The sequence below is a fragment of the Montipora capricornis genome, chromosome 5 (genome assembly GCF_036669925.1).
Source record: "Montipora capricornis isolate CH-2021 chromosome 5, ASM3666992v2, whole genome shotgun sequence".
In the NCBI taxonomy this organism is placed as follows: Eukaryota; Metazoa; Cnidaria; class Anthozoa; order Scleractinia; family Acroporidae; genus Montipora; species Montipora capricornis.
The window spans coordinates 30,641,093-30,651,092 of record NC_090887.1 but is presented as its reverse complement, the minus strand read 5'-3'; the positions used below and the strand labels follow the sequence as shown (position 1 = coordinate 30,651,092).

At 37.4% G+C, this 10,000-nt stretch overlaps 1 long non-coding RNA gene and 1 pseudogene across 1 annotated transcript in view; one reads left to right on the top strand and one right to left on the bottom strand.

Moving 5' to 3' along the window:
- Positions 1 to 2,480, top strand: part of LOC138050049 (uncharacterized) — a 2,544-nt gene extending 64 nt beyond the window's left edge. Inside the window, exons 1-2 of the long non-coding RNA XR_011132545.1 lie at positions 1 to 49; positions 533 to 2,480. The exon at positions 1 to 49 is cut by the window's left edge and continues 64 nt beyond it. This is a non-coding gene — a long non-coding RNA (uncharacterized lncRNA). The remainder of the gene's footprint in view (positions 50 to 532) is intronic.
- Positions 1 to 10,000, bottom strand: part of LOC138050048 (uncharacterized) — a 19,487-nt pseudogene that overhangs the window by 9,452 nt on the left and 35 nt on the right.

Genomic DNA, 10,000 nt, shown 5'->3' with positions numbered 1-10,000 from the left:
AAATGCCTGTCCACTGGAAGGAATTGCTGATAATAACTCACCTAAAGAGGTAAGCGTTGGATAAAACAATTTTGATGCTAATTCCATGGGCGTTTGTCCTATAAATCAAAGTGCTAGTAATGTTCTATAATTTATAAGCTTAATACAAAGTGCGGGCGTTGTAACGTTTTGTGAAGTGTCTTTCTGTTTACAAGTAACAAAGCTTGTAGTGGAAGGTTTTCATAATCCTTCAGAAAAATAACCGACAAAAGCGAAGCCAACGAAATGGACATTCACATCGAATTTAATTATCCCGGTTTAAAACGCAAAAGAACGCTTGATTTAGTTACATTGAGTCTGATCTGAGTGTTCCTACATAAACAGCCAAATGTTGACACTTCCATTGGGTGCAGAGATTTCTTCTGGGATATGGTGCATGAAATTTCATGATAAGTGGTCTGTAATTGGTGACCAAAGTCCACGATATTCTGTTATGTAAGCAATGAGAACCCAGATTTAAAAACATTATATAATTATGCTTCTTTTGTTTTAGACTCCATTGCTGTTGTACTCAAGTCACCATTAAACCACTGCAATGAGCACTTTTTATAGCATTGTAGTCAAGTTGTCACTGCCTTGAATTTCTGAAGAGGTTGGAAAAAGACAATATAATACTATGTTATAATGTATCTTTAAATCGCATTGTCCAGAGGAAACCAAGCTTAGGTACAAGGCGAAAAAAATGTTGTAGTTACTCTAATCCTGTAGGCTAAGCTTATGTTAGGTATTATTATGCAACAACTACAGTGATGGCAATGACGGTGTACAGAAATAAAACAGGAACCCACATATAAGAACTTTTACAAGTAAGAACGTTTTTGGCTAAGACAGTCCTATTTTAGCCTACAATTTTGAAATGGATTCTTATTTTTAGAAATTTAGTCAAACACTGATTACACAAATTTAATATAACAAGCTCTACCAGTACCATGTTTTCCCAGCAGCAACATAGTACCATTGTTTTAATGTTGCTTTAGTTTTGTTCTGTTTATCATGCAAAGATTTGTTCAAACTTCAGAAATGGCCCAAAATAGGCCATACCCACCAATGACAAAACCTCATTATTTTATTCTAAGAACCTGAGTACAGTATGTAGCCTAGCCTTAGCCTACAGACTGTAGCTTGGAAAAGCTTGGTTCTTACACTGTATAATTTATTCAGGTTTTTACCGTACCTTTATCAAGCAAATATTGTCACTGTAGTATTAAATATATGACTTACATGACTTGTTCACAATGGAGGGAAAAAAATAATAATTAGTGTGGGGTTGCAACTGCTGTAATAGAAGGACTGGAAGCAAAAACCTAGTAAGTGACAATGTTTGGCCAACTTTTAGTGCTCAAAACTAGCCCAAATTTTGCAGGTTGACTGGAAATGAACTTAAGAACATTGCTCTGGTAATTTTTTATGCAATTTGAGCTTTATTTTCAAGAAATAAGCTATGCAAAAATATCATTGGCTTCATGTTTGAAAACAATGGAATCAGAGAAGCGGCACTTACCTTTCATTGTTCCATTAAAATTTAATGGCATTTATAAACTAATATAACTGTGTGTCGATAGCTCAACTGAATGATATGCACAGCAAAGTACACGACAGGTCGGTGGTTTGAGCCACTGATCAGAGTTATTTATTTAATTTTTTGTGTATGTCTCATGTAACTTAAATTTAACAAAGATCGATAAAATCGCAGAGAAAATCAAGAAAAGAAAAACGAGAGAAACATCTCTGTGCAAACAAAAGAAAAATAATACAATGTAAGTCTGATCGGTGGCTCAAACCACCAAGCTGCTGTGTACTTCGCTGTGGGCATCATTCGGATGAGCTACCGACGCATACAGTTGCATAAAGCTTGTGCTATTAAATTTTAATCAAACAATGAAAGGTAGGTGTTGCCTTGCTGATTCCGTTGCTTTCAAATGCGAAGCCAATAGTATTTTTGCATAGTTTATTTCTCGAAAAACCAGGGCAATGTAAGTTCATTTCCAGTCAACTTGCAAAATAGACCGTTTTTGCTTGTACATTTTGTTTTCCCAATACAGATTATGTCATAATACTCAGGAGGTTAATTGGTCCTTTCTTTTTTCTTTTGTATGTAAATCCAGCCAGCCCCGTTTACGGGGATAAACCCCGATCAAAATTGGATTGATGATGAGGCAGACATATTCATGCTTGCATGCACTCTTTTTAATGAGCAAAACAAGGACTAATCCTCCTGAGTATTATCACATGATTTGTATTGGGAAAACAAAATGTACAAGAGAAAAAAGTCTATTTAGGCTAGTTTTGTGCAAAACTAAAAATTGACCAAAAATTGTCACTTACTAGGTTTTTGTTTCCAGCCCTACATTATTGTATCCTTAATCTCCATTTTTTTTATGATTTTGACAATGATAAACACATCTATGCAAATAAAGAAAGTTTAAATGATGTTTGTGCCATATTGTTGTTGTTGTTGTTGTTGTTCACGGTAGTTAATAGGAATTGGCCATTTCCAAATTCACTTTAAATTAGCATGTTTCAGATTTTCCATATGACATCCTGGCACTTACCTGGCAGTAATCTTGGTTCTTTAATGGAGCCACAAACATCCTTGAAGATCATTGGTCAGAATACTGAATATACCCAAAATAATCACAAAGATCTTGACAAGATCCTCAAGGATAGATTAGGATCTTTGAAGATCTTTGGTAAGATTATTGAAGATCCTTACAGATCTTTGGTAAGATTCATAAAGATCTACAAAGATCTTAACAAGATCCTCAAAGGATCTTTTAAAACAATAAAGATCCTTGAGGATTTTTTTTAAATTCCTTGGTAACATTCAGGAAAGATCCACAAAGATCTTAACAAGATCCTCAAAAGATCTTTTAAAATCCTTGAAGATCCTTAAAGATCCTCAAGGATCTTTGGCAAGATTCTTGAGGATCCTCAAGGATCTTGGCAAGATCCTTGAGGATCTTTAAGGATCTTGGCCGAGATCCTTGAGGATCTTTGCAAGGAATTTTGAGGATCTTTTCTAAGATCTTTATTAGGATCCTTGAAGATCTTTATGACGATCTTTGAAGATCCTTAAAGATCCTTTGAAGATTTTCACCGGGGAAACTAACTTCAACTCTCCGGCCTCGTGCTCTAACATCCGGGACACTACTTTCGTACCGTGTATTACCTAATTTGGTAACAACACTACAAAGGTCATCCCTTATACCAGTCGATCTAAACAAAAAAGGAAAAAACCTGGCAGTGAGGAAATTTTAAAGCCTCAGGTTATGCAACAGGTAAAGCAGTAGAACCACACACTCTGATTTCTGTTATGTAATTAAGCTCCCCTCAGCAAGTTGTTGGGTTTTTCCATCTTTAGATATTCTAAGGCAATCACCAGGGAGATATTGAAACAATATACACAAGCTTTGTAGTTACCAAACTGAATCAATACTACAGCAGGGAAGAAGCATTTTAGAATCCAAGAGATTAATTAATAATTATTACAAGTTTGTGACATTATATGCTAACTACTACACTACCACAACACAAACCTTTTAAACTACATATTAAGCTTAACTTGTATGAATTCAAAGCAACTTTTTACACAAGAAGTGTGTAAAAAGAAGTGTGAGAAAAGAGCAGTTAATTGTCAAAAACATGACTGAAATATACATGTGCTATCAATATGTTTGCATATACCTTCCAATGCTTGCTTTACTGCGAAGACAATCCACACAGGTCTCGTATGGTGCCTGTGACATCATGGCAGGAGCAGCCCTAAGAAGAAAACTCAACTCTTAATCCTATAGTCGAGAACACTGTCACACTGGTGACAGATTATCAACCGTATGCATGCAACGACTTGTTTATCAAAATAGAAGATGAAGTATGGTATTGCAAACCTTGTGAAAAAATGCCACTTACATGTAGGTTATACATGAGCCTGCTGGGAGATTTGATTACATGTCACAGGTTGACTAAGATGTGGTTAAGGCATGTTTGCCTAAATTTGTCTACTACATGAATAAACAGACTAACGAGCATACATTAAGAGATGTGAGCTAATCAACACATTTCTTAAACTTGTGGCAACAAGCAAGCACTTTTATACCCTTATGGCAGTGCAGATAAAGCAAAATTCCACATCATTTCCTTACCCCCCCCGAGATAAAATTCGCTGTCATCTTTCTTCACCACAAGCAGAAGCAATGTCTTGTAGTCTAAAGTAACTGAAATGTAAAGGTATGAAAATACTGTAAAACCAGTAATAAATTTATGTTGATGTAGGGTTAAACTTGATTTCAGCAGAAGTTGGTGAGCTTGAATATACAGTAGGCCACAACAACAATGAAGAGCGCATACATATGAAAATATTAACTAAAAGGGGCACTGTAACAGTGGGGACCATGTGATCAATATGACATAAAAGAACCTCTTACAAACCAAGTTTGAGGTCTGTACTGTAAGTTACAGACCAAGGTTTTTCTTATTGATTTACAGCCTAGGGGCGTGTAGCACATGGGCAATAAACCAACATAAAAAAGGGGGGGTGGTGGAGGGAGCTGCGTAACTTACAGTATGACAGTATGGACCAAGAAAACAAGTTATAAGAATTATATTTATTTTATCGCCAGACAAAATGTTATTTAAATCGAACTTTCGAATTTAGCAGGCAGTACTAGTAACAGTAAAATATGGCTGAGAGATATCATTTAATAATCAGTAGCAACTGGCAAACAATCAAATACATTTTTGTATATTCTGACTTGTTCAATCACTACTGAATGACTGGTCACGAACATACCAACAAATTCAACATTATGATGCTTTCCATCCACAAAAATGCCAGTTTCCTTTAAAAATTTCTTTTGACCATTAACATCATTTAAAAGAACCTTGAGATTTTCCCTAAAAAGCAAACATATAAATCAATCAGTACATGTATGATATCAGCGACTGAGAAAAGGATTATTCATAGACCACATACTTTTGAAATGCTAATTAAACAGTTTGCAAAATTGGCGAGACAATCCCATTAAAAATAGCTTTTCTTGATAGCTTCCAATACCCACTGCATCTACAATTCCAACCTTTCCCACTTCCCCCCTCCCTCTCAGCCTTTCAATGTTGACTGTTTAAGTTTTCAGCCATTTTTTGTATTGCTAACAACATTGATAAATGGGGGAAGGGGGCTGCAGTGTGGGAGTTAATAAGTAAATTAATCCTTTGACTCCCAAGCCAGCCTGATTAATTTTTACTCTGTCTAACACCAGACGATTTTACTCCTCAATGAGGAGCCCCTGGGAGTCAATGGGTTAAGGGGAGCAGAAATGGCACAGTGGTAAAAGCACTAATTTTGCCTCCCACCAATTTGGTCCATATTTCTGTTGAGTTTATTGTTGGTTCTTGTCCTTGTTCCGAAGGTTTTTCTCAGGGTACTCCAGTTTTTCTCCTTCTACAAAAACCAACACTTCCAAAATACCAATTAGACCTGGAAAGAGTGGACAAAATTAAAACCCACTTTAAATACACAGCTGTAAATATGAAATTGGCATGTACATGTACCTGTTCTCTTTACAGTTGGCTATTGCCAAAATGGATATACTGACTTTGAACTCTGGGAGGTATTTACCGGACACACACGCGGAACAATCCCAATTAACACTTGATCTTTACCTGTTAAAGAAAAATTGGGACAAGAGTTTTTCTTTTAATTTGCATTTTGAAAAGAAATTTCTGGTCTAACATAGGGGGTGTAAATTAAAGGAGTCCTCCTGTGTATAAGTTGCATTTAAATATTGATAGAAAAACCACAGTTTAGGTTATCAGTGTTAACACATCACTTTATCAAAAACCTGTTGATGTCTGAAGAAATTTGCAACCGGGAACTTTTAATTAAACTCCAGGGATTTTTTTGATATGAGATCTCATTGATTGAGGGAGAATGTGTGAATCCTTCCCCCAGTATTATACTGAAGTCAAAATTGACACTTCGCAAATGCCACTGAAGTTTAGCATATTGAACGTACATGTATAAACTGCAAAAAGGTACATTTCCAGAGACACAAAATTGCACATACTGACTGCATGAGGGAGCTTTCCAAGAGAGAGCTCTGAAGAGAGCTTTCTGTTTGGCCAATTCCAACATAATGTTAAATAACAGGGCAACAAAACTGCGTACTGATGCCAAGATAGCCTCCTGTTATTTAGCCAATTAGAAACATTTCCCTACTAAAATTCTTGTTTTAATTAAATGAATTTCGAACCCAGTTGGGAAGGTTTTAATATTTTTGCGACTTAACTCCTAAAAAGCGATAAAATGTTCCTTAACACTATGACCAAGAATTGAAATTAATGTAAATATGTGTACATTAATACACATTTAGTTGTAATTTAACAAATTAAACTCAATAAATTCTTGATCATTACCCCAGAAAGGTCTACCATCAATTTTGAGCATGAGCTGCAATGTGGGTGAAGCCATCCTATGTAGCATTTGTTCCCTGATGATCAGTTCAAGAACTGGAGCCATTTCAACACTAAATCCTTTCAACGGATGGGCCACTCTCTTAACACCAAGATACTGCCTGCAGACACCAAAAACCATTCTTTTGATGGCCTTTATTTGGTTGGTATTGAGAAGAACAGGGGTGTCAGAGGATTTCTGAAAAAAAAAGTTAGCTTAAGTTAATAACTAATTATAACATTTTTAAGGTTGTGGTTGGCTACTGCTTACTAGGTACAGTTCAGACGCCATATTTCACATGAGCCAAATCGAAATCAAATTTGACCAACCGTTTCAGACACCAAACTTAATTCAGCCAAACGTCCTTTACAGAAACACACTATGAACCGAGGAAAATTGCAAATTTGTAATAATTTCTGCATTTGATTTGGCTGGTATGAGGAACAGCATCTGAATCTACGCCGGTCAATAGCCGTTATTCCTGGCTGATGCCAGCTGAGCCATACGGGAGAAACAGCTGATTCAGACATGTACCGTACTTCACAGGAATTTAATTCGATTTGACTTGTCTGAGGCATGGACAGGGTATGAAAGAGCTGAAACAAGAAAATAAACCTCACAAAGACATTTTGCCTTTTGCTGCAAGATATGAGCCATCGGTGCCAAAAATCAAACCAGCTTTGGTGCAGAAATAGCATAATTATAACACAGAAAAAAGCACCAATCAGCAAAATACATGTATCTTTAAAGATCCACCAATCATAATTTATCTGTCAAAAAAGAAATGTCCTCACAAGATTAACTCGTTAGAGCAAATATATAAGGTTAAATGGTTTTCAAATGTTTCACCCCAGTGGAGATTGTGTGGCCTCCCACCCCTTGCCCTTAGTAGTGTTGACCTACGTGAATATCTAAAGATAAAAATAAATGTAACTGATATGCAACGTTTTTCTTTGCGGTCGAAAGTGGACAATAATGACAATTAATGTAAATTAAATCTCAAGCTACATGTATATGTCACTGTTCAAAGCAATAATACGAAAAAATCAGATTCACCTATTTCCAATGTCTTGATTCCCAAGCGCACTGTTTTTGTGAAAAGCATTCGATAATAACAGCCCGAAACCAAGGTTTGGAAAGCATTTGATAACATAAACCCGCGAGAATGATGATTTCATTGAGACCTGGTGACAAACCTGGTTTTGGCCGATGTTATTGAAACAATGCTTTTCGTTCGTCAGGCCAGGCCGAGCGTGGATACAAAAAAATCGATAATCAGTCGGCGACGGCGGAACAGTTACTTCAGATAATCGACTTACGAACACAAGAAAAAGCCGCGAAAAACAAAATACAAACATGTCACTCTTACCCCTGTTCTTCCAAGCCTTGTAATGTTCCGGACAGATTGCCACGTGTTTCCGGATATCCTTCCTTTAGTTTTAAAATACAACAACACCCAGTCCGGAACTCTCAAACTCGCAACGTACTTTGAATACGTTTCTTCCCCAACCAAATCCTCCACAGCTCTCTTAACTCCCTTTTTAACAGTAACCTGCTCCACCAGATCATTCAACACAGCTTTGGCTTCTTCGTCTCCAAACGCACACAAAAATGAAAGCACTGTTGACAGCGATTCTCTGTGCCTATTACACACTTCATTGATATCGCCGATGACGACTTTTCCTCGTTTCTCTACCATCATGGCCTTTTCTGGTGTATTGATGTCAGTGTTTTCGCAAAATAATTAATTTCTTTTAGATTTGGTGAGCTTTTGACGGGTTTTGCAAGGCCGCTGGATGACGGTGTCCTCTGATTACTCCTTTGCACCTGAACGGGATTTGCAGAAGTTATCTCGTTGCTGGCATCTTGCACTGGTGTAGAAGGCATCGCCAAACGGCGCGCAGCTCGAGGACGATCGCTATCACTACATGTAGCTTCCCGAGCGCATTCGCTCGAAATAGGGCTAAAATCAATAGCGTTGACAAGCTTTTTTAACTGACTGAGTGTTCCATCCTCCCTAAGGGTACTTTTGTCTAAATTTTGCCGTAGTATTACTGCTAGCAATCCGAACGATGACGCTACAGTTTCGCGTTCAGAAGAAGCTTTTCCGTCATACAGACTACCATCCGCAAGCTGCAATGAGTCCATTTCCACTTGAACAAACTCTTCTGGAAAACCAGTAACTACCACGCTTCTTTTAAAAACTGGTTCGGGCTCATAGCACAAATGCTCCTGCTTAGCACATACCATTTTTTTTCCGGAAAAAGTAACTCCGGGTTGATGACACGAGTGAAGGGAGTAAAGCCCTTCCTCGGCGCCATAACGTTGCGTTCTGGACTTCTGGTCAGACCACGAGGTATAATAAGGAACGTTTGTCCTTTGTGAAACAGAAAACCATTGCTTTAAGGTGAAATACGAAACTAAAACAGCAGATCATCAAAAACTTTTTCCAGACGCCACAGACACGACAGATGAATGTCACAGAGTATCACAGATTATGACGCCTTCACTAACCACAAGAAAAATTCTCTGCATAATACGATACTTACAGTAAAGTTCCGCTGCGTCCCCTCATGTTTTTCTTTGAGTGCATGAAAGGCTTGACCATTTGCCAAAATTTCTTAGGCCTTTGGCATTTGCGGCAATGGTGCGAAAATAGTTATATACAGCCTTACGCTTGTATCTGTCCCAATCTAGCCGGCACTTAGACTTCTTGTAATAGCGCTTTAATTTTTGCGTTTCCTAATTGCCTCGAGTAGCTCAGGTGTCATAAATGGTACGTGCTCACGATATGCTGTTCTACGTTTCCTTGGCGCGTGGTCATCGAGCAAACATGATAACATGTAACTGGAGCCACGGTCAATAGATGTCGTCAATGTTCTCAAATAAATTTATTTGAAATTATCTCCTGCCATTTTAATCGCTTCCAACAGTGTGTTGTTGCAGTCAGCGGTAATGATTAGCAGACAGCAATAGACCACAAGTTTCTGCACAGGCGCCACAAGCTCAGTGTGAGCATGGCCGACAAAAATATGAGGATTTGTATGAGAATCCTGATAAAAAGCATAGGAAGATAATTATATGAAAAAATAACTCAGTTGAAAAGCCTAACCTTATTGCCATCGTGGATATATAGATTACTTGATGGTAGGTGTGTGCGTACGATTTTTATTCACGAGTTGTGAAGGATCGCGTAAACGAACGAGTGAGCGAAACGAACGAGTGAGTTTAACGATCCTTCACAACAAGTGAGTAATAAAAATCGTACAAACGAGCCAATCATGAAGTAATTTGTTTATTATATAAGTACAGAGATCATAAAGTTAACGAGGAAAGTGTTAATCGAGAGGCTATCAAACCACCGATCGTGAACAAAATAGCAAAACATTTTTGAAATAAAAGAAATCTTTACCTTCCATACCTCGCTTGAGCACTTTTAAAACTTTTTAAGATCTTCTGAAGTATTTTTGTGGAGAAAACTAAGCAATAAAAGATCAAAAACTTTGAAAA